At 43.0% G+C, this 24,530-nt stretch overlaps 1 long non-coding RNA gene across 2 annotated transcripts; it reads right to left on the reverse strand.

Annotated features, from left to right (window-relative positions):
* Positions 1 to 953: 953 nt before the first annotated feature.
* LOC133393231 (uncharacterized) lies at positions 954 to 13,232 on the reverse strand. Of its 2 annotated transcripts, none has more exons than XR_009766031.1 (2): positions 13,057 to 13,232; positions 954 to 1,245 (listed from the first exon to the last, which is right to left on the reverse strand). It is a non-coding gene; the product is annotated as an uncharacterized LOC133393231 (long non-coding RNA). The 2 variants fall into 2 exon arrangements; XR_009766032.1 differs by having other exon boundaries at positions 13,040 to 13,232.
* Between the last annotated feature and the right edge of the window lie 11,298 nt (positions 13,233 to 24,530).

Here is a 24,530-nt window from a genome sequence, read left to right on the forward strand (position 1 = left end):
CTTTTGCACGAATAACAACCAAACGGAAAAGCTCGTGGGAAGAGAAAAAAACCAATGCAACCGCGCGGTAATTCCACCGAACTGAAATTGGGGAAAAATCTGAAGCACCACACAAACACACGCACACACTGCGGTACACTGACACGATAGAAACACTTCTGCACTTGGTGCAAAACCCAAAAAAAGAATCACGCTTAAACGCCTTTTTTTGTTGCTTCTTCTGGACACAATCACACACAGAAACACGGGCACACACACACTCACACCAAAGCTACACAATCACAAACACCGTTGCACTTTAATGGCGGGTACGGGCAAACAGGGGTAGCCAACTTTTAAGCCTAGCCAGGCAACGCTCGACGGGTTTAACCCTATCTTCTCGAGCGTTCTCGGCAGAAGATGCAAGAGCGTGTAGCGTGTGTACTTCTTCTTCCGGCGATCACCACAGCGAGACGGCGGTCGGCAATCGGATGGGAAATAATCACTAAAAACACTAACAAACAGTGACGACTTTTCTTTTTGTGGTCGTTTTTTTTTTTGTTTTGCCTTTCTTTTTTTGCCTTTCCCTCGCGCTGTTGCTTAGGACGATCGGGTGGATGGGGTATGAGCGCAGGTGGGAGCTGGCCGCGTTTGCCGTGTTTTGCGTTTTGTTTGGCGACCGACGAATTTTCAGATGATGGTTTTCACTGCGCCTAGCAACAGCTCTACGCCGGGGGTGCCGTTGGACATTCGCTGCCGCCCATTGCCAACCCACGTGCCACTGGCGGATGGCCCGCGATGGTTCCCGCTGCTGTACTGCTCGTGCACTGGCACGGCCATTGTTTTCACTGTGACTAGATTTTAACTTCCCCCTTTTTTTGGGGCAACACTTCGTGGGTTCCCCGCTCTCCGGTCTTGGTGTGTCGTACGGCACATTGAGTTTGGGGAGGAACTTTTTCGTATGTTTTGAGCCGTTTTATCTTCTTAACGATGATCGTTTTTATTCAAACGTTCTAGTTGCATTCGAAGCGATGGCAAGGGAATAAAACGCGAAAAACGCTTTGCACTTGCTTGTCTGTGCGGGCTGACAGATTTTTTATCGGCTCCGAAATTATTTCTTCTTTCACTTTTACACGAACTTTTTTCGCCCTGTTATTCAGTACCACACTCACAATCTGCCATGAATATTATTATGATAGTAGTATTTGTTTTTTTTCTGTCTTTCACTCTCTCTTTTTTCACTTTCTCATTTTCCCTTCTCTTAACCTATAAAGCAAACCATACAAAAAAGAAGATTTTGTGTTAATTCATATATGCTTCCTACTAGTCCCGTTCCTGCCGCACTCCAGCCATTGTCGGCCGAGCCTGGCGAATCTCGCTAAGCCTGCTGCGGGGAGGAAAATTATTATTCTATCAGATGTGTCCGTTCACCGTGCAGCTCTCTAGCTGCACTATCCAGTGCTGTACAGACACACGGATGCTGTACAATGTTTCAACAGTGAAGCGATTTCTCCCCCCTTCCCGTGTAGTACGATTTATCTCTCGGTTTGCCCGTAAGTGGGCTCCTTTGTTACGCCCGGGACTATCTGTTTACAGCGCAGCGCTTTCATCGGGCCAGTGAAGTATTAGCATTTTATCGCGTTGTAACACTGCCGTTTTTTTCTGTAACACCACGTAGATTGTTGTGGGTTTGTTTATGGCTGTGAGCTGTTTACACGAGAAGAATCTGAAACGGAAAAAGAAGAAAAATAGAATCTTTAAAGTGATCTTGATTTTCGTAAAATGCTGGTTTACGAGCTTTTACAATATTTATTTTTTATTTAAATCTCAATTTTTTGGAAAAGAGATCAATTTAATGCGAGAACATTACAGAACTACACATATTATTTAAATAATTCTATAAAATATATGAAACATATCAATGCAATGATTGAATGTTGTTATATTATTTTTAAAAAAACATCTCATTTCGCTACGTTTAAAACTTTTTTTTTTCGTGTGGCATTTAGCTGTACACTTGATTAAGTAAATAAATCCTGCTACGGATCCATAATTAAACATGATGAATTCGTTAAATTAATGAACATATTTTAGGGTATTTACAGCGGCACACACAGTCTGTCAATTGCAACACTCCCCTATATGGTTGCAAACTTCCACAGCATGCTTGCAACATTCCCCCAACGATTTGCAACATTCTCCTAAGTGATTGAAATAATCCCTTATATTATTTGAATCCTTATATTTGTATAAAGAAAATGATTGAATATCGAATATGTTTATCAATTGGTTAACTGTTCTTTTTTTCATATTTTTTTGACCACTTTAATTATTAAACTTCGTAATTTATGATAATCATCAAAAGTGTAAGTGTGTATTCACGTTGTTGCAAACAGAACATCTTAGAACGCATAGTACAAGTAGAGAGAACCATTTGACCCATTTTCTTAATTTACTCCTGTACGTATTACATTTTAAAGTAATAACAAACACAAGTTATGCAATAGCACCACTTTGTCGTGAACACTAAACCGCAAGCATACAATCATCTTCAAGCAAGTCCTAAAAAATGACTATTCATGGAATGTACAGTAAAGTAGCTTTAAAGCTCATGTCAACCAACATAAACAATCATTACAATTATTTCAAAACAAACATTTCTCCGAGCGATTTTTACTGCAGCCACATCTCTTCAAGCATCCAAAGCAAAACATCATCAAAATATCACTCCAACGCTAGTGCAATTATAGTTTCCTTTCACGGCATCCTCACTCCCCACAAATCTGGCCCGTTTCTGCAACAGTCATTCCCATTTTCGTTTCCATTCAGATGGGTCACAAAGGCTTAAAAACGAATTCCCTTTATTGTCTCTACCTGGGTGCCTCTTCCGAAAACAATACATTCCCAATAAGAGGAATCACCCGGCATCCCCTCCAGCATCCTCACTGCCGGCACGCTACCATTTTAATTACACAACGATCCACGGAAGCTCTACCAGTGCGGCATACCAGACCAAAACCAGGCCGCAGCAAATATTTACTCCCCAAAGGTACACAAAACAAGCCAACCCCTAAAACATCCTTACTTAACCCTTATTTGCGCTTTGCGTCTCCTTTCCGACCCTTACCCAAAGTGAAACCTGGACACTCTTACCATCTCCAACCAGTTTTTTCCCCGTCCGGTTTCACCGTCCCTGGCCGATCCCTTGTTCCAGTCGGGTGGGTGGCTTTCTTTCACTTAGCCGCTCGGACGACGGGAAACATGCCCAAAACATTTTCTCACTTGTCATCAAGTGAAACCGAAAATTATTTTATCTTCACCCCAAACGGACCCCGGTAGGAGTACCCACTTCCCCTCCCTACCAGGGCGCCTTTTGCCCTTGCGCACCACACTCCGGCTGGACCGAGAGGCTTCTGTTTGGTTGCGACAACAAAGAAACAAATGTTGCTTTCCCGGGCCGTGGGTTCGGTTCGGGTGCTTTTTGCTGGAGTTCATGTTAAAAGCTGCTTTCTTCGTCTCTCTCTCGTCTAGGGGTGTTTTTTTTTTTCATTAGGAGGTCAGTCAGTTCAGCATTGATAGCAACCTGCAAAATCGTTCCGGATTTCGGGTTTTTCAAAGTCTCATTAACATCGTATCAAAAGGTTTGCAGACGGTCGTCAGCCGACCGATGTGTATTTAACATCTCATTGGGGAAATGGGACGAGCTCGGGCCGGGACAGGCCGGGTTGGTAATGAGGCAACAACATTTTCATTAGATGTCCCAAACTTCCGGGTATGCTTTTCTTTCCGGTGACGAATCTTTTCAAATCACCGGCCAAAACGCTCACCTCTGAATCAGGCGAGGGAGAAGACCGAGTTGCATACAATGTGGAATAAAACGAGATGATAAATTTGAATATTTTCACTCATTCCACAGGCAGCTTTTGACAGATAGTTTAGGAAGTTTTTGCAGCATTTTATCATTTATTGCTGCCGAAACTCACAGATAAAGAAAACTTTGTGCGCATTTATTGACATCTATCGGACGAGCAATTAATTTAATCCTACGATCCATTTACATGCAAAGAACTTGCACAAACTCTACCTTCTCCCAAATGATTGCACATTTTTGTTCGGAAGTTCCCCGCAGACTCTACACACCCCTCAGTACCAATCATCGTCACCTATGCCCGTGAGCCCAATATCTCCTTAATATCATCACAATATCTACGAATTCGATATTTCCTTCCACAACCGCATCACAACTGCCCCTCCCGGACAAGAGCTTTCCTTCCCGACCGCCGGCTCAACCATCACAGCATCGGAAACTTTCCGTAATCAAATCGTTAAGATACCTTAAACGCAAAATTTACGACATGTCCGTCCGTTTTCGCCAACTATGTCGAAAAAGTTAAGCCAAGAAAGGCCAAGAACTGTTTGTTGTGGGTGCATCCACGAGCTGGGGCACACTTGGCTCGCTCCAATTTCCTAGCATTTGGCCAATTTTCCAAACTTCCCATTCGGAAGTGTGACGAAGGGGAGCCTGGCAGACTGAGCCCCACCACCGCAGGGAAAAGCGTTTTTCTCGCCGGGCAATGGCAAAGTCAACCGAGACTAACTTTTCTTTCGAGCACAGCAGCTCGGCACAGGAAAATCGTTCCGGCTCGGTTGCTTCTGTAACAAGATTGAGAAACTGTCCACTCCTGGCAAAACCCAACCCACCCTCCACCCGCTTGCGCTTGCCCAAGCCAATTGATAGGGGGCCGATGCCGAATGGAAAACAAAAGTAAAGCGGCTCGGTTCCCGTTTGCCCACCACGAAACCACGGCTCGGGCTTCAGTAAGAGGCTTTTTTTGGATCGTTTGGGTTGATTTGGGGCTCCGAAACATCGAACCGCCAGCCAAAACAATCGACAACAGAAGAATATATTTTTGGATTTAAGTTGAACGGTTCCGCCGTCAACCATCCGCCCCAAACCGTAAGATTCGATTCGAGAAGCTGTAAAGGCGAAGGCTGCGACGAGTTCTAGGATTTGGTTCAACCGATACACCCTCACCCTCTTGGGCGCCATGGAGACGCCCAGAAGTTGAAACAATCTCCGTCCCATTGCTCCTGCAATCATCCATGAAACGTATATTTTACTTCCAACTTGCTCTTTCCTCCTGCAACACCGGCGGTAGCGGCTACACAGGGCGAAGGATGAAACAAACAAACAAACGTACGTAAAAAAGGGGCTCAACGTTACAAACCATCAAACCGGTGTGACCTTTTGTGACACATTTCGATTCCGAAAGCAAAACGGGAACGGGTTGCACAAATAGTGACGCCAATGGTGTGTCCACACAACATGTGCGAAACTCGCAAACACACACACACATACATTGTGTGTTTGCCGGTTGTTTCAATTGCATGTTTGGAACGAACTGAAAAGCTGTATGAAAAGTGATCCCATTTTCTACCAGCGTGTGTGTGTGTGTGTGTATCTGTTTGGGTAGAAATTTCGGTAAAATATTGTCACGCAAAGGGCTTCTTTGTGAAGCGGACCGAACGGAGCTATTTTTAAAACTCGAGACTAAATTTGCTTTCAAGAGCTTTAACATGTTGCAGGAAAATTCCTGCGCAGTAAAAAGTTTATCTTGCATATTGGGCTGTTGGAAACTTTGGGAAAAGAAACGAAACGTGTAGTACAGATTAAAGTTTTATGGGTGTTTTGCGCTGTGTTACACTTAGACATCTTCTTGTTAGACATTACAAATTTTTTTTATTCAACTTAGCTCTCTAATCTGCTACTATTAATGCATGAAAGCAATATAGAAGATTTTTTCTAAATATATCGTTAGACATTCATCAAATTTAGATTTTTCTCAGTCATTCTGTCATATGATAGACGAAAATTATGTCAAAATTAATACTATTATAAACCTAAATTCTCTTTTACTCTCTTAATACCATTGAAGGCATCTGGTATCACATGAGGAAGATTCACCTTGAATCAATTCAAAGCAAGTTGACTTTATGTGACGGAAAGTGAACTCTACGGCACCATTTTCGAAATGGCTAATATGGAATCCCATAGGATTTTACATTGTACCTGTCAAAGAAGAGTACCGTACAATCCCATATGTCGTTCACTTCCAACTAGAAAGAGTGAACAATATGCTCCTGAAAACCCCTGTGTTGGGGTTTATCTATCAATTATTATTATTTATTTATTTTTAAAGAGACTTTGAGCTTATTATTAATAACTAATCAAAAACTATTTAACTTATTTAAATCATATTATTTGGACTGATTTTTCAACATTTGTCTAATACTTTGATTTAAAAAGATTCATATTAACTTATAAGTTCCCATGAACAGTAAATTATAAATTTGTAGCCATATTTGTTTCGATCAATTCGGCTGAGACAACTCAAATATAATGTTAATTCTACCTTATATATTTCTCTTTCTAGTTTTGCCGTCACAAAAGCTAAAATGCAATCAATGCAACATCAATTGAAATGAAAAATAATAGAGTTTCAAGTAAAAGTAAATACAACAATGATATTACAAAAAAGGTTTATAAAATCTAGAAGAGTGAAAATGTGAAACATTGCTTTATCTCCGTCATCACAAATTGTTTCTTTAAAAACAAATATAGAAATTTTCATTTATATCGGCTGTAAAACCGCGCATAACGTGTTGAAAGGCATATATAAAGTTTTCTTGCACAAGCCTTTAAATATTTCTATATTTGTGATGGTTTTCTTTAATGTGGTTTACTTCACTCATTTTTACAAGCTAGAATACTTGTTATATTTCAACTAAGAATTGTAATCAAATCAAATTATAATTACAAACCTCAAACCACACAACGTTATGTCATCGCGCGTGCAAAACCGCCCAATTTAATTCACTCATTTTCTTGTGTACTATTTCATCAACGTTCAAAATGTTTCAAAAGTTGTGTTTGTCTCATCGCTCCGCTTGCTTTTTCTTCATTCTGCACCGAGCATCAGCTCCCGGAGCGAAAATCATTCCGGATGCCATTCGCACAGCCCCAGCTGTGAGTTCATTCAAGGAATATGAATAGCCATCGTTCGTCAATCGCAGCCTGCGTCCGAATCTTGGCTGCCTAAGTGAACGATGCCATTTTTCCCGCCCGTGCCCGCTCAACCGAGCTCCGAGCTGGCAGACCAGAAATGAAAATGGATTGCTCGCTGCCCCAAGGGATACTAGGGGCAGTTGCCCCTACCCTCACCCTCAGGCCAAAATGTCAAACTCAGAACGGTGGAGCAACTGCTTCTGCTTCATCCCTTTTCGGTCCCGGGACGCACACACAGAGCATTTCAAAAATAGAGTAAAATAAATCGACAACACGGAGGCAAGTGGGGGGGGGGGGGGGAACACACTGACACACACACATAAAGACCATGAGGATGAAAAATCGCCCGAAAATACGCCGGAAGCATCCGCTGCGAAATTACCCACTCAATTTCCACCGCTTTCGGCCATTTCTTTCGCCTCTACCCTGCCATCGTCTGTGGGTGAGTGTAACTTCGTTAAACGCTTATCATATTTGTGTTTATTATCTTTTAGTGTGACCGCCTGGGTCGGGAAACGGCGAAAGCAAGAGAAGGAGACAGAGTGGGAGAAAAAGATCACCATCAACCGAAAACCCGATGCTGCCGCCACCACCAAGACGATGATGATGTGCGCGTTATGATGATGGTGATGAAAATAATGATCTGCCGTTTGCCTTACGCTTCCACCGCGCCCATTGCGCCGTCCGCTGGTCAAATGAAACGGAAACGCCAAGCGGGAGCCCGGAAGCTCGCCGAGTCTGGGAGGCGTCCGAATGGAATTGAGCCAGCCACTCCTTTACCCCCGTAGCCCGGCAAATAAGCTGGGAGCTGGGAAAAAACAACAAGGATCAAGCCTTTCAGAACAAACACACACACGTGCGCATCTGCTCCACGAAGGTCGATGATAAAACCTTGTCTGGTCTCTGTTGTTTTTTGTTCGTCCTGTTTGGTAGTGCGCACCAGTGGGCGAACGAAAAATGATCCTTTGCGATACATTCCCATGAGGTTGGTCCCATCGGATGTACCGTCTGCCAGTTCCGAGAGGGCCCCAGAGTTTCCAGCCATAATTTCGTCCTCGCTTTTGGTGTGTGTAGGTGTGTGGGTATGGGAGCATTATACCCCGCACGAACAGCGTATACCCGCCAGTAGGATGGTTTTGCTTCTCGAGAATTTCCGCTTATCAGCCTCGCCGTGTAGCCCGGGCTGATACAATTTACGCTAAGCCTTCGGTTCGCCGGCTGAGACAAAGCTCCCTGTTAAAAGCACGAGTAATGTTGTTAAGAAGATCTGCTCAGCAAGATGCAGGAAAATAAAAGCAGATAACGAAGATCGAAAAATGTGCCCACCGTGTGGCTGCGTGTGTGTGTGTGGCCCTGTGCATGCGTCGGTGTATGTTTACGAATGGATAAAAGGAAGCGGGCCAAGAATCAAAGATGGATCACGGATAGAAAGCGTTGCGTCTGCCCGACCAGAGCCCGCAAGAACATCAACCGCCACGAGATGCTGTATCGGCTTTAGCGGTTGGTTGGTGGAAATTCCGTTCCACTTCGACACGCTCAGATCAAAATAATCGCTGCGAAGACAGTGTGCAGGAGGAGCAGCAAGTATCACCGGTGGGGTGTGGTTGTTGTGGAACAAGCAAAAAAGCAACCACGTCAACACACACACACACACACACACACATTCGAGACGGCGGTAAAAGAGCCAGGAATAGAACGTACAGCGAACCAACCGGATGCTGTGATAGGGTATTACACATCCCTTCTCCGGATTGTTTTCACGTTCGGAAGATGCCTGGATAGCTGGATAGGCTGCTCCCTTCCGGTGCTCAATTGTGCGCACAGTTGTCGACAAAGATGTCTTTTTAGCCGATAATGGCTTTTGGAGCGTAAAGAGCTTAGTCGCATTAAAGATGTTTCGCTGCGGGGCCGATGTTGTGCTGGGCGCTGCGGGGTTTGCGGAGCTGGAAGGGTGCGGCTATGGTATCCTTTTTTATCTTGTTTATTGACACTTTAACCAGCGAGAGCGGTGTTGTGATTTGAGCGGAGTGGAAATGTTACAGGAGATTCCTGGAACACATTTCAAAACTGGTCGTTTTATGGAGTCGTTTTTTGTGTAAATGGCACTGAAAGCTGTGTTGGAATGAACATTATTTTTATCAAAAGGGGACGATTTTAATTTTGCAACTCTATCTATTCCTAATTACAGTTTCTAATGCTCTTTTCTAGGAATCAATCGCACAAACTATTACAGAAACCAATGTTGAACGATATCGCGAAGAGTTTTCTGTTTGATTGACATACCACGTTAGTACATCCTGGAATGCTAAATCAGCAATGCATGGAATACTTTCATGGAAGTCAGAGGGAATAAACATAAAAAAAACATTGCTTCTCTAAACTACAGTCAGTGCTTGTTGTTAGCTTTATAAAATACTATTTTTGACGTACCTAAATGTGAGTTTTTTAATTGGAAGTATGTAAGTTTTTAAGATAATAAATGTTAAAAGTCCTTCCATTACAAGCATTCTTGAACAGCTTCTGGATATAGAAGATGTGCAGAGGAAGAGCAGCCACATATAAGGAATTAAGCCAAATCTTAGCCTCGATCGAAATTATTATACATCTTACAACGAACCAAGTGATGAAAACATACTTAATTAAGATGAAGGTTATTTTCAAACTCTTTGTTCAGATCAACTATGTGTAGATACTCTCTGTATTCACTCAAATTTGTTTGATGATTTTGGTTACTATGACCACTATCCTCCTCCAAGTTTAATGAACAATGTTTAAAGGAGTTCAAAGTTTATTGAAATTGTACTTACAATAAATATGCGATATTCTTGGATAATTTCATCTTTCATAATATATTATTAACGAAAGTCAGGCTCAAAATATGTGATAGAAGGGACAGACCTTAGAGAAGAGATAATATTTTTGAAAACTAAAAGATCTTCACGATAACTATCAGTGCACAGAACACAGTAAATGTTGGTTATTTAAAGCATTATCCTTTACTTAAGACATTAATTTCATCGTGTTTTGGCAGATTAGATTAAGAGGAACAACTCTGATGTGTTACGCATGTCAAAACTGTTTACTAGCTATGTCCAAAGATTTAACAAGACAAAGTTTACCGTCGGTTCCCACCGAATTATTGGTATTGTTTTAATCATTGGCTAAAGCAGGAAACATTTTATCATTTAACTTTTAGCGCCAATTTCAAACCCTTGTTCATAAGCTTCTCCTGCACCATTTCACCACTGCCCGATAGCATCTAATAAAAAACGAGCAACTTTTTTTATTACCATCACCCTTCCCATCCAGCGACCATTGCCGTGTAATCTCAACCAGCGTACAAACCACCGTACAACAGCAACGCCGCAGATTCCTATCCCAAAGCTAATTTCGATCCCCTTATCCGATCCCCGTTTGCCGAAGCTGTATGACGATTTCTCACAAAATTAAGCCCGGAAATGAATCCAATTTAACATTCGCTCGGACCGTGGCCCCCATCCCCCTGGGCAGGGCCTGAGCATCCCGTACATCGAACAAAAGAGGAAATTAAACGCCCACAGCCCATTAAACAACACTTACCTCGCTGCGTGTCGGCCGCCCTTAACTCAGCGGATATCCGATTAACTGCTTTTCCTCCCTGAATGGAGAGTATCGGGTGTACACGGATTCGAGCGCACACACACACCCGTAACGTTCAGCTTCATTGTGGGAAACGTATGTTTTTTTTCTTCCTTTTTTTTGGTAACTTCACCCCTCGACACACAACCCCCGTGACACCGACAGCTTACCCCCGAGCTGGGTGGGATTGAGCATCAGCTGAGATTTTGCGGCGAAATGTTGCCAAAAATGTTGCTGCTGGCTTGCCGGCACACACCTACACACACACACACACCTACACTCTTTACCGGGACTGCACCAGGTACTCCGGCCAGACAGACACACTAACCGGTACGACACTAACGAACGACGTCACGGTACGGTGCAGCTCGAGAGTGAAGTGCAATAACTTTGCTCCCGAGCTGCACTGAATCATGTTCACTGACCCCATAAATCACGGCCAATTTCCGGTGCAGCAGAGGTGGTGGCGTGGAGGACGCACTGGCCCAACCTGCTGGGCGGTTTGGTTTTGCCAGCGGGGAGCACCGCGGTCAGTCACCGCGGGCACATCGGGAGCAACTTTCGTCCGATGAGCTTAGTGCAATGAGACGCACAGTTTCTTTTTGCCCCCTTCCTTTTCAACTGACACCTATTACACGTGGTTGAGGTGATGTCGTGTTGCAGCTAATTTGATAGGAATGCTCGGTTTACCCATCCACGAACAAGTGTTTTGTGGTAAACCTTCAAGTTTGATTCATCGATACGCAAACTCTCACATATCGCAAGCAAGACTGAAATGCTCAACACAAAACACGCTCCTACACAAGATTCTAGCGACTCTCCTACTCCTGCTTCACACCATCAACAGATTGTCAGAATAGCTGCCGGCAGTACCGAAGCGAGCAAATTAATAATCCCACCGATTGTAGCATCCGATAGCTCATCTCATCATCATCATCATCACCGCAATCATCGCCTGTCGTGTTTGCACGGTATCACTTTTCACGTCTTACAGCGCTGCCACGTCTCCATCGATTTGCCACGGGAAAACATCATCATCATCGCGATAATTGACGCAGCAGCAGCAGCAGTATCGATATTTCGCGCCTGTCGGTATCGGTTATCACTCGTTGGGGTGGGCGCGAAATCTACGTTGGGGTGGTAGAGACGAAAAACAAGGAAAAGGCCGCTGCCGCTTCGACAGCTGCCCTTCTTTATTTTGCCCGCTCGTTCGCCGGCTCGCCGCTGAAACGCCTAAAGTTAGGCATCACGCTTTACACGGCCTAGCTTTTTGGCTTGACACGCACCGCCGCGCGGGATGGCGATGATCGTTTTTTCTACCCCTACCCCGTTCGTTCACGCCTTTTGTTGAAACATCTTTAATCGGATTAGGTTTTCAGTATTGCATTAATTATTCACTTTTCGCACAATCGCTCTCGGGGCTTCCCCCGTTGCCCACGGCACTCGCAAAACGACGCGTTCTTCGCGAAAGCGGCTGCGGTTTAGCATTACCGATCGATCCGTAATCCGGAAGGGTTTGTTGGGTGGATTCGAGGAAGCGGGGTTTAGTCGCTAAACGATACCATTGAATTATGTTCCTCTCACGTTACATCGCGGTCCCTGCCGAAAAGCAGAACCAATTGCACAACGCGCAAGTTAAGTAAGCTTTCCGATATTAGCTTTTAAAGGACACAAAGACGAACTTCAAGCTTTCCCGGTACTTTGTTTGTTCTGTTCACCTCACACACATAAACACACACACACACACACACACATACAACAGCCACAAACTCTCGCTCTCTTCTCGCACCAAATCTCTGCAGATGACTCTATCAGATGTCAATCTCGCCTGCCTGGGGTCACTCCACTGCCCCCGACCAGCAAAACCTAAACAAAGCGAAATGACAGCAATCTGTCCATTATCTCACTGCCCCGGTCGCGTTTTGCTCATTGTCAATCTCTGTGAACTGTTTGCAGCAGCTGCTCGCCATCACCATCAGTCGCAAACACGCCGTGAACCGGCCCAGATGGCCCCCGGGAAAAATGGCGCAAGGCATCCACGCAGCAGCCCTTCTAGGTGGGTGGGCAGCGCCACAAATCTCTACTATGAATAATTAATCATCTTTATGTGCGCTGTATGCGAGGCCGTTCGTCACTCCGCACTCCGAGTGTGTTTGTGCTTGTGTGTGCCTATTGGATCGTAGTGTATGTATGTATTTATATTTATCTCACACGCGTTCTGTTTCGATTTCTCTTCACCATCAGCGCGCAAACACAGACACCACCATCAACGGGTATCGAACGGTACGGAAAAATATGCACAAATTATGTGACGTGACTTCCCGGAGCCGTATAGATCCAGGGGAAAGCTCACGTCAAGCAGCCGATGATGCTAACCTTGCCGGAACACTCACTTTTCGCTGTACCGAGCAGTGCCCAAACCTAGGGCAACTCGTCCGCGTGCACCATTGCAAACAACACCGTCGAAATGGCGTAGAAAACGTACAGAACCACCGCGTACACACGAGAGCACACACCGGGAAACGCGCAGCACACACAAAACACATCCGCCCGGAACGAGCGACACGTCGAAACTAACGAGCTCGCCCCGGCAAGCATTACGGCGGGAGGGAGGTCGACCCGATCCCGAAACCACCGGACGGCCCGAACGGAGTTTCCCGGTGCCGAAGGAAAACCGATATCAGCCTCCGTGTGGGAGAAAAACGTAGCGGTCGTGTCGCTCAGCTCGAATCAGCTTGCGCTTCGGAGCTCGAATCGAGCAGTAATGCGATGTGCCCCCGCGAAGGATAACACACGAGGGAAGGCCGAAACACTCACGGAAAACCCCAAGGTCACTCAGCAGGTGTACAAACAAAGCCCCGGGGACGCTCAGCACTGGAACGACACTGGCGGATGAGAAATTGAGTTCCCGAACGGTGAGAACGCTTGCTCTGCGAGTGGGCACTCATTTTCCTCACTCTCACTCGCAGCATCCTGCAAGCAGGTGGAAGGAATGCAAGTAGAGCAGGAAATGCAACGAATGGTGTCTCTCCTTCCTTCCCTTTTGCTCACTAGGCGTGTGTGCTGGTGCGAAACTTTCACCTACAAACCCATGAATGTTATTACCACCACCACCACCGGCAGTTCCCTCGTCTGCAGTGAGCGGTTTTGGAGTTCATTTTTCTACACCCCGGATCCAGGTGTGCCTGGTGAGAAGCTGGCACATAAACAGGTTTGTTTTCTTATTTTGATATTTTTTCCACCCACTGTTCTATTTATTATTTCTACGCTTCTACGTTTTAGTTTATCCGATTCATTTTACTCCATTTGCATTCAAGTTGCCGCGCAATGGTGAGCGAAACGTGAGCACGTGGCTTTTGCTTTCGTGCTGGCATTGGCGGTTGTTGCTGTTTTTGTTCATCTGATTCCAAACGGTTGGAAAAGTTTACCGTTTGGGGGTTGGTTTCACTGGTTGATTTTGTTTTTTTTTTTGTTTATCCATTATTTTCAAACAGTTCAGCTCAAAGCGAGCTATTCAACATGTTTGCCGAAACTTGACCTTCCTTGGCCTAGTTTTTGTGAAACTGATTATGGGGTTTTTGGTGTACAAATCGATGCCAAAATTGAATGACTTTTCGTGCATCTCCAAATGATTTCATTTCATGAATTGCTTAGTTACTGTTCCCAGCTAAACAGAAGGATTTCACCGTAAATCTCAACCTGGAACAATGTTTGCCAATTTAATGGAAAGAAATCCTTTCTCTTGGAAAAAACGGCGACACAAAGTAATTCCTCAGCCTTCGGCCACACACTCAGCTACTAGGAAATTGGTTCCGCCAAGCCACTTCATGCCCATTCCTGTTTACAGCATTCCTTTCCTTCTCTCTCTCCCTCTCATTGTCTCTCATCATGCTATACTCCTGTTTGGGCGAGTCGTTTGTTAGGTACTGTGCTGTATTCCCAGAAGAAAATAAATCGTAAAACCTGTTTTAACTCCTGCTTTCTGCAAAAGTCGTCCACCGACCACCACCAGCGACCGTGCAGATGACTAGGATTTTACGATTTTTTTTTCTACTCCTCTTCCTCCTCCCTGCTCTCATTTACTACCAAAGCCCACACCTCCTACCTCACAATTACAACCAGTGAGCGCGCCCGTTGCACTTTTTGACCACGGCATGGCCATTCTTTTGAAGAGTTTGTAATTCCCCCGCGGACAGGGAATGCTCATCGGAGCTATAAACTTGAAGCACTCGCGCGTGTGTGTGTTTGTGTGTGTGAGTGTGATAGGGAGTGTTCTAGTGGATGGGAAACTTCCGGATGGGAAAATCTTTCCCCTGGGAATGAGAGAAAGTGGCAGCCAAGCGCTGGGAGAGCGCCGGCAAAAGTGTTACCCCGGCTGGCTTGTATGTTTTGAGGTAAGGTAATAAGGAGTTTAACGTTTCCTTTACTGCATTGTTTTACGTATTTAGTTCCCTTAACGCGTTTGTCAGCGCATGTGAATGCTTTACATTGTAATGCTCTGACTCTTGCTCTCGTACGATCGATTGTAGCAGCAGTAATAAGCAACATACATGGTATGGCGATTGTTGCATGATAAGCTTATTGTGTGTTGCTATTTTTATAAAAATAAGTATTTTACCCTCTACATTTACTGAAGCCGCTCATGTGTCAAGTACCTGGAAAATTAACATTTGATCCACTTATACACCTGTTTCTTCACAGTTCGATGGAATATAATTCAACAACGATCCCTTGCGTTTGTCGACCAATGCTACTTACCGGGCTACAACTCTTGTGCTGCAGCTTTCCACCCACCCAAACAGGACCAATCTGGCGTCTTTCTATCTCATCGATTTCTCTCTGTCTCTCACATATACACATAACGTCACAAGCGCTGGGGAAACAAATCGTTCCCCAGGCGTGATATGCAGCAGTCAAATAATGGCTCATAATAATCGCATTACTTTCGCCGCCGAGAAATGGGAATTAAAAATATATGTATTGGTAGGCGCGAGAAGCAGCTGTCTTCGCGTCATGGTACGAGTTCCTTTGGGTAGATGAAATGTGTTTTTTTTACGACGCTTATGCCCACCAACGTACACGTGTACGAAAGCACTATTGTTATCCGACACTCGTTGGCGGTGTTTATCACATGCCGGTAAATGTTGGCGATAAGTAGTCATTTGGTGTGATGCTTTTGGCATTTGGCAATGTTTTGAGGTGTTGAATAAACTCGAGTTAAATTTGTTGTTTACCTTATTTACCTTTTTCAAGAAATTGCTACATTAGAACACATTGTGATGTCATGAGATACAACGTCTTTTTCGCGGATATGCCGACCTACGCTATTTTATACAATCGTATCAGTCATTGTTTTGTCTTGAGCTGCATACGTCAATAGGCCATAACGAGCATGGCCTGAACAACAATTATGATGATGAATGATCTTTCATATATGATTCATACCCAAAAAATAGATAAGATTTGCAAAATAATTTTCCTTTACTGTTCTTCCCTTGAAAAGTGATATTATCATGGTAGATTTATCGTTTATAATATTGTAAAAGCATTGACAAGAATGTGAGTTCAACTTAAACAAAACACATGAAATAACTTCATTACTTTAAGTGTAAGTTGAACTCACATTCTTTTAAAAGAATGTCAACCAAGATTTTAAATTCTAAACCAAGCTTTATATTTAAATTAAAACCAAGATTTCAAATTCTATACAGTTCTCGATAAAAATAGAGGAATTCGTGTTCTTTCACACAAAGAACCTCAACTCAACCACCACGTATGGAGCACATCAATAGGAAAGCATCGTTCGCCTTCTCTCTTTTGCGTATCTTACCTCCCTTTGCCTATCTTTTGTAATGCAGCTTGAGCTTTTCGCTCACTTAAACTTCATTGAGGGCTTGGAGATTCCCTGAACGCAGTACGGGAGCAACCGACGAGGTTCCAGCGTCCAGCATCAGGAGCAAAAGGATCATCCGCTCTACCCGTATCTCGGGGTGACTTTTAATCTCGCAACAACCGTCAGTTCCCTGCGCTTTGCGTCCGAAGGGAATTAGTCGCTCCGCTCGTCTAGCCCGCACAGCACGAGTACGAGTGGTAAAAGTTTACCCACTATTAAAAAAACTTAATAAAAGCGAACGGTATAGCGCCGGAAACGGGCCCCAGCCCAGCACAGTAATGCTATGTACATTAATGGGAATTGATGAATGACATTTTTATGGAGGACTTCACCGACCACTTCACAACGCTACCATGCTGTGCTTCTCTTATTTGTGTATGTTTTGGTTTTTTCCTTCAGTTTTTTTTTTACAGCGGCACCACTTATTCCAAACTCGAGAAAGTGAGGGAGACTACCTCGCCACCCCACGGCCCATTAAGACGGAAGCGGATGGAAGCGATTTGAGAAAGTTTTTTTCTCCCTCTTCCTCTCTTGGCCATGCCCACCATCGACGGATGCGGGTGGACACAAGGCACAAAATCGCTTCGATGTACACTTTCGCATGGTGTTTGGTTTTATTTTTCTTCCTCCGTTCCCAACCATCCGCTGCATCCCTGCCCGGGGAAGCAGCGCTCCTGCCAGCAGTGGATGCCTTTCTTGATTGCTGTTTTTCTTCAACCTCATTCGAACCGCTTGTTGGTTCCCTTGTTGCTACTAAAGACATTAAAAATATGTTCATTTCCCTTCCGCCGGCTTTCACGGCATTCACGGGACATTCCGTTCGGTTTTCGGACCGGGCGGTTTTTCTGAGCAAAGCAAACCCCGGGTCGGACAACGCACGCTTGTGCATTCCGCAAATGCTTCCCAGGGTAGAGACCGTACCGTGCTGGCCCGACACAGGAAATCCCCCACTCCACCGCCTAGCATTGTGTAGAGTGTATGGGAAATCTCGATGTTTCCCAGGATTTGTTTTCGTTTGTGTTTTTCCTCCCGGGGAGCCGTATATTTGTGAGTGTGAATAAGCCGAACAGCTTCGATGCACCCGATGCCCGGATTCCGAAGGAAGGGATAAAGGGAAGAAAAATACGGAACTAATTAAATTTTATGCTTTTTAAATAGAAAGTTTCCGCAGAAGCGCGAGCGCGCGCACACCGAACGTGGGGAGAGGCCGTCCGGGGACCCAAAGCGGTAATACACTACCCCGAGGCGCTCGAGGTGCTCGACTTTATAGACAACCATCTGGAGCTGTTTGTTTAACTGTGCTTCAATATTGAAGAGGAGAGTTGCATTGGTTTACACACACAGCAGGAGCTGGAGTGTGATTATAATGATAAACAAACATAGGAGTCGTTGAGGTGCTATGAAATCGGATCATTAGATAATAATAAAAAACAATGCATATAATAATTATATAAATTTATGTAGACAAAAACGGGGACAATAGGACCGGATAGTGCAGTCGTCAACTCGTACGACGAAACAACATGTACGTCATGGGTTCAAGTCCCAAATGAACCTTGCCTCCATACGTAGGACTGACTATCCTACTACGGTAACAATTAATATCTGAAAGCCAAACCCACAGGGGGTACAGGCAGGCCTTGTCCGGCAAAAGATTGTTGTTGTGAAAAGAAGAAGAATAATGTAGACAAAAGAGGCTACAGTACTAAAAGAGGTTTGACAGTTGGAGGCTGAAATTATAGAGTGTTTACATGATACAAAACACATACAAAACCACACACAAAACTAGCCTGCGATTTTCAGCCTAGATTTTTTTAGCCTGAAAGCTAGAAATATTTTCCAGTACCTGCTAAAATAATGGCAAAGCAAAGTCGTGTGTTCAATTGTCCCAAGGTGCATTAAGGAAATCAGATGATGGAATCTAAAATCAAAGTATATGTAGACCAGGTATGACTTGTTTCTTATAACCAAGCTGACGTTCATCACTTTTGACAGGACTCTTTTCCTCTTACAGACTTTCTGATAGCTTGACGAATACACAAAACATTCTTAAAATCTTCATTCAAAGGCAGAAACGATAAAAATTAGCCTTCTAAATACATACACCATGAGATAAGCCCACCTGTATACTATATCCACTGATAGCCATGATATCCATTGATAGCTGCTCGAAAACTGCTATGCAATACAAACAGCTGACAGGTTAAAATTTCAGTCTACGACCTAAAATCGGAAAGGGGCCCAATTCTAGATGTGTGTGTGTTTGGAATGAAATTCAATCTTTCAATTTCAATATGTTCTCCTTTGTTTATAAATCTTGAAATATTCCATGTTGCTAAACAAATCAGAATTGGTGGTGTTGGCACGATATTGACCACATGTAATTTGACAGGCGAATTGGGATATTTACAAACATTTACAAACATCGAGCTGTCATGCCCCATGAGCTCGAATAGGTAGAAAGAATCACAGCAGATGGCGCCACAGTACAGCAACAGATAAGGATAAAAATATGAGACAGATATATTACCAAGATTAGGGCCAATTAGGATAAAGTTCGACAGCGGTCACTAAAAGGGTCAATTAAGTTCATTGCCAAACAGCTGATCTGGAACAGGGCGCCATCGCGAAACGCGGTTAGTCACAAATTAGAAAACGGATAGGCAACACCAATTTTAAAACTACGCTGCGAACATCACCAAAAGCTAGTTTGTGAATTTTGTCATCCTCTCTTTTTTTAACTCAAATATAGATTGCTACACACGTAGCAACAGGTGGGTTTATTTATTTATTTCAATTTACTTTTCTAATTTTTTCAAGTTCTAAATCAACTAGTCCAGATTTTACTACATACTTCAATTTATAAAAGCCGAATTCATCTTTTAAACTTAACGTGATAATTGCTTCAATTCCTGTTTATCTTCCTGCGGGAGAATTTCACTTTAAAATATATATTGAACATAATTGCTGAGTAGGTTATTGTATGTAATCAAAATGTTGCTTATTTATTTTAATTTACTCTTTTTTTTCATGTTCAAAATCAAATTATTTCGGTGTTATTGCATACTTCTATTTATTAATACCTTTTTTATATTTTAAACTCAATGTAAAACATCAATTCAAACAGGACAACTTTTAAACTTCAATTCTTGTTTATTTACCTGTGGGTGAATTTCACTTTTCAGTAAACCTAGAACATAATTGCCGAATAGGTTATTATATGTCATTGGATACAGTTAACAACATCTCACTTCCTTCAGATTCAGGATTCAGATTCATGAAATGCAACTTTAGATGCAAAATTACCTACATTGAATGATAAGTTCGCATACTATACGCAGTAAGAATTGTTAACTAAAATGACTACATAAATTAAGATACAAAGTATATTTTTGATCCCCCCTTTTCTTTTGTTCAGCTTTCTGAGATAAGTTGAATAGAGAGTATGACCAGTGGACAAGATTTCTGCTTCCTGATATGTGTGTTCATGTTTCCCAGGTACTATTTCACTGTTTGGCCGATTGCATCGAACTCCCGGCCAAGCAAATGCAGCGATGTAGCGACTCGGTTTCCATTTCAGCATCATTTGAAGCTTCTTGTCGCTTAGTGATGTCGGCCTTTAAGAACTAGGCATTCTTTCGATGCTCTGATTGTTGTCTAATAGTGCTAAGATATTGTAGATACCAGTCCGTTTTAGACGCTACGGGGTGCCGTTCTTTAATCGCGCACGCTTCTAAACGAAGTTGCTTCATAGCCATCACGGTTAGAGTTCAACTGATAGAGGTGTCAAATTTGTCTGCTGACTCATGTGATAAAATTAATGAAAGTGCAATTTTTGTCCATTTTCTTAAAATGTAAATGTTATGTTGAAATAAAATACCAAAGCAAATAATAATATCAGAAAATCAGAGCGTCTATCACTCCAGCTACATTGCCGCAAGTATTTTTGCTTGTTCTATTTACAGCCAACTTCAAAAGGTCTGCTACGTGTAATTAAGCTATGAAATCAATCGCACTGCATTGCAAATTCATGGATCGATGGCCGCTGCTCGAAATGACAAGCTCTCAAGGTTTCCCACTCCTTCAATCCTCCTTGCCCGGTCCGTCATGCTACCCGGAAATCATTAGACATCGAGACGCAATGTTTCCATTGGCATACTGGAAAGCAAAGCACTAAATTGCCCATTCCGATGTCCTTCATCGGCGGTAAAATGGCGATTCTTCATAATACATCCTTCGAAATTTCAAACGACCTTTAAAATACAACAAAAAAAAACAACGACGCCGGTAGCAAACCAGAAATAAAACATCCACGAACAAAGAACGTCCCCAGCGATCGAGGTAGTGGAAAACACCTTTTTTTTGCTTTTTTTTCCTCTCCAACCCATTTCTACGCGCCTTCCACTTTGATGGAAAGCCATCGCTCGCTTGTTTCGCACCACCGAGACGGTACACAAATTCCATCCCGCCCCATTTTGCAGTTTATTTTATTGTTATTTCCAGCAATCTTTTTTTCTGAGTTGAGTTTCTCTTTTTTTCTGCATCCCTCCCGATTACTGTTGGGTTGTATGTTTTTTTTCTCCTTCTTCTGCATCCTCCTCTATTTTGTCCCTCCGTGGCTCCCTGTGTTTGTTTGTTGCTTGAGACTTCCTCTTTTGCGGGAGGACGGCACCCCGGATTGAGCAATAAAAAAGACGAACAACATCTCAACCCTCGAGCCATTTTCACTTTCCTACCGGTTTCCGGTTTCGGTCTCGTCCAACGATGGTGACGTTCCTTTTTCACACCGCCTAGAAGATGTTTTTCGCATTCCTCCGTATCCCTGTTACCCTGCGTGACGATTTTGTGTGGCTCATTCAGGAGAAAGTACACAATACAACAGCGCAACACCACGGAACAGTGTGTGCGGGAGGCAAAAGGGGCCCAGCCAAGGGTGGGCAAAATGAACCAGTTATTTTCACGCCCTTGACTTTACCCAATTCGTCACTGGTGTAGGTTCCTTAATGGCGTGGGATTGCGTACAACAGCTGGTACCGGGCTGGTTTGACGGTCGAGATTTCGGTCTGCTTTTCATAAGCCCCGCATCCTCATCGTTTTTATGGCTATTTTAATTTTATCTCTCGCTTTCCGATAAGATAAAACTGTACCGGAGAGCTTGTTTTGAGCATGTATTTCCCAGCCCCTGGCAGTGGAAAGCATTTGGGCGTAGCACGACTACGATAGAAATGGGGCGACACTTGCAAATCTCGATGCCATACCTCGTACACGGCGCTCGTTGAAATTACACTTTCCGTGGAATATGGTTTGGAAAATACTTACAATACCGTCACAGCACCATTTAACCAGCACGAAAGCAGCCGAAAGGGAAAGAACCGTCACGATCTACCCCTCCCAAAGGAGGGAAGGGGAGGTAAATACGAGCTAAAATAAAATAACAAAATAAAACCCATCTCACGCCTCACCATATGCCCGTCGTCAAAGAGATGTATAATGTGTGAAAATGTGGCATGGATTGGAAATGGTTCATAAAAATGTTGCCACCAACCCGAGGCTACCGGGTTATCTGTTGTGCGGGGTAAAGCCAACGAGACAGAGCAGTAAGTCGAGACGGTTAGCAGGGCAGGTCGATTTTACGGCCTCGTTTGACAGTTTAACACGGCATGGTACAATCGTTGGCGAGTGTCGCCGGAAACATTGCGAAGGAGTTAAACCAACCATTGGAAAGTGGGAGGGTTTTGATGGTGCCACATTTTCGAAAGCAATCGTGTATACTATTACGAAATTAAACTATACGTCATTTCGTTCCAATTGCTCTATTCCGAGCCCCGATCGTTTGGCACAACGTTGCTGTGTGGGACGTTAAAACCGGATGGTAAATGCAGTGCTTACCGCAGTCAGGAATAAATGGAAATAGGATTTAAATTGATATTACAAGCATTCGGTTCGTACTAGAGAGATTGTGAAGTAAACCTAATGTATTTAAAATTGCTGCATTTTCAAAGTGTGGAATGGTTTATTTTACGGAAATAATAATTTTTCCAAGGTAATGATTGTTTACTTTTCTAAACGATTTGTATCTAGCGATACATGGAGTCACAACTAAACCGATATTTTAATCAATATTAAATACATAATAACAATGAGGTAGTCAAACGAATACGGCAGCTTGTTGGCTAATATAAATTATAGTTCAATCTCTAAGTTACTAGTGTATAATATAATTTGTAATAATATTTTTAATGTTTCAAAGTTATGTTTAATATTTCTGAATGATCTTAGCTGTTTGAACAGACTTCTGCGTCAAAATTTTAAGCAAAAATAATACCATATCCATGATAATCGGTCCAAACCTACTGTCTATTGGCGTCGAGCCTATTACCACCGACAAACCGACGTGACACTTGCGTTACAAAACTGTCCCACACGAAAGTACTGTCATTTGCAATGAAGGCGATCACTTTTGTCATAATGAGCTCTGTTCGCTGCTGCTTAGATGGAAACAACTTTTCCGAGTACAAATGGCGGAGGAAGTGTTAGGCAAGATTTTATGAAAATAATTGGACAAAATACCCAGAAAAATCATTTGATGGGTTTCCAAATCAATAAAAATGATCTGAGAAATGGAGAAAATTTTCTTCGTTGGAAGTTGGGGAGAAAAACAAAAAAGGGGTTTTAGCAGTTCCTTCTCTGTGTCAGTGTAGTAAGCGAAGCCTTATAGAGATGGCGCTAGTGTTTAACGTATTTTCATTTGAAATAAGGAGACAACTTTTGAAGCTCATTTCGTTCGAAGTGTCACGTCGGTTTGTCGGTGCTATTACTTCCAACCAATTTGTATTTCGTTTTTATTCATTTTCATTCATACATTTATAATTTCTATGTCATGGCTAAACCTTAACACTCGTCTCGCGTCCACATCACCCAACTAGTTATCCCGATTATGGCATTTAAGGCGGACGTCTGCACGCCATCTTGCCACCTAACCTTTGACGTGTGGTAGGTAAAATCTTAGAAGATTATCACATCTATACGTCACTTTGGTCAAGTTTTGTTAGTAGGACCAAGGTGTATGGATATTAGGAGGTGAAGTGCTTCAGAGCAAATTGACATTTCACGACTTGACATAACAATACTGGGGGCTCCGGTATTAAAATCGGGGAGGGCTGGAGGGGGGTATAGAAAATTGTATGCGATTTGACATAACAATACTCAATGTTGGCGCCCGGAAAACGCGCTAACAATTCACCTCCTTAATAAATACACCTTGAGTAGGACCGCAGATTGGTCGATGTCTCATTTATCTGCCATTGACATTGAAGCAATACAGGTTAGTCCATACCCCTGGCGCACACTTTTCGTTGTAGTAAAAGACACTGAGAGTTTTCCATCCAACTCTTGTTTATCTAATCTCAATTCGACAAGAATTATTTATCAAGCAAAAGCTTTTTACATTAATCAATACTCATACTTCAGGTGTGTGCCATAAAATCTAAGCCAACAGTTTCCTAGAAAGTTTTTATCAGCTTACAAAGAATGGTTCTAGGAAATCATAAACAATTTTAAATTAAATTCTAATTTAATCATTAGAGTATTATAACATCCGAAAAGTTAAATTTATAACAAACAATAGCATCAAAGAAAGAATTTACCACTTTTCTTGTTGAAAAATTGGCCTCTTTCATGCTTCACACAAGTTGTTCCCAAGTCTTATCACACTGTTATTGCAACCGATTAATATTATCGTTACCATCAACCATTTCCATAAACTATAGTTAGCATTTTTATTGCTTCAAACATCTTTCACCTACATCACTCATCGTTATATTGGCGTACCAACTCGAAACAAAAAAAAAAAACAAAACAAAACGACAAACCCACTCCCATTTAGTTGATTACTTTGCCCTGTTCACCCGCTGCCATTTCTGCAAACCCATAACAGAGCGATGGACACTTTTCAACGCCATAACCACCCACCAC

This window comes from Anopheles gambiae, chromosome 3 (assembly GCF_943734735.2).
Source record: "Anopheles gambiae chromosome 3, idAnoGambNW_F1_1, whole genome shotgun sequence".
In the NCBI taxonomy this organism is placed as follows: Eukaryota; Metazoa; Arthropoda; class Insecta; order Diptera; family Culicidae; genus Anopheles; species Anopheles gambiae.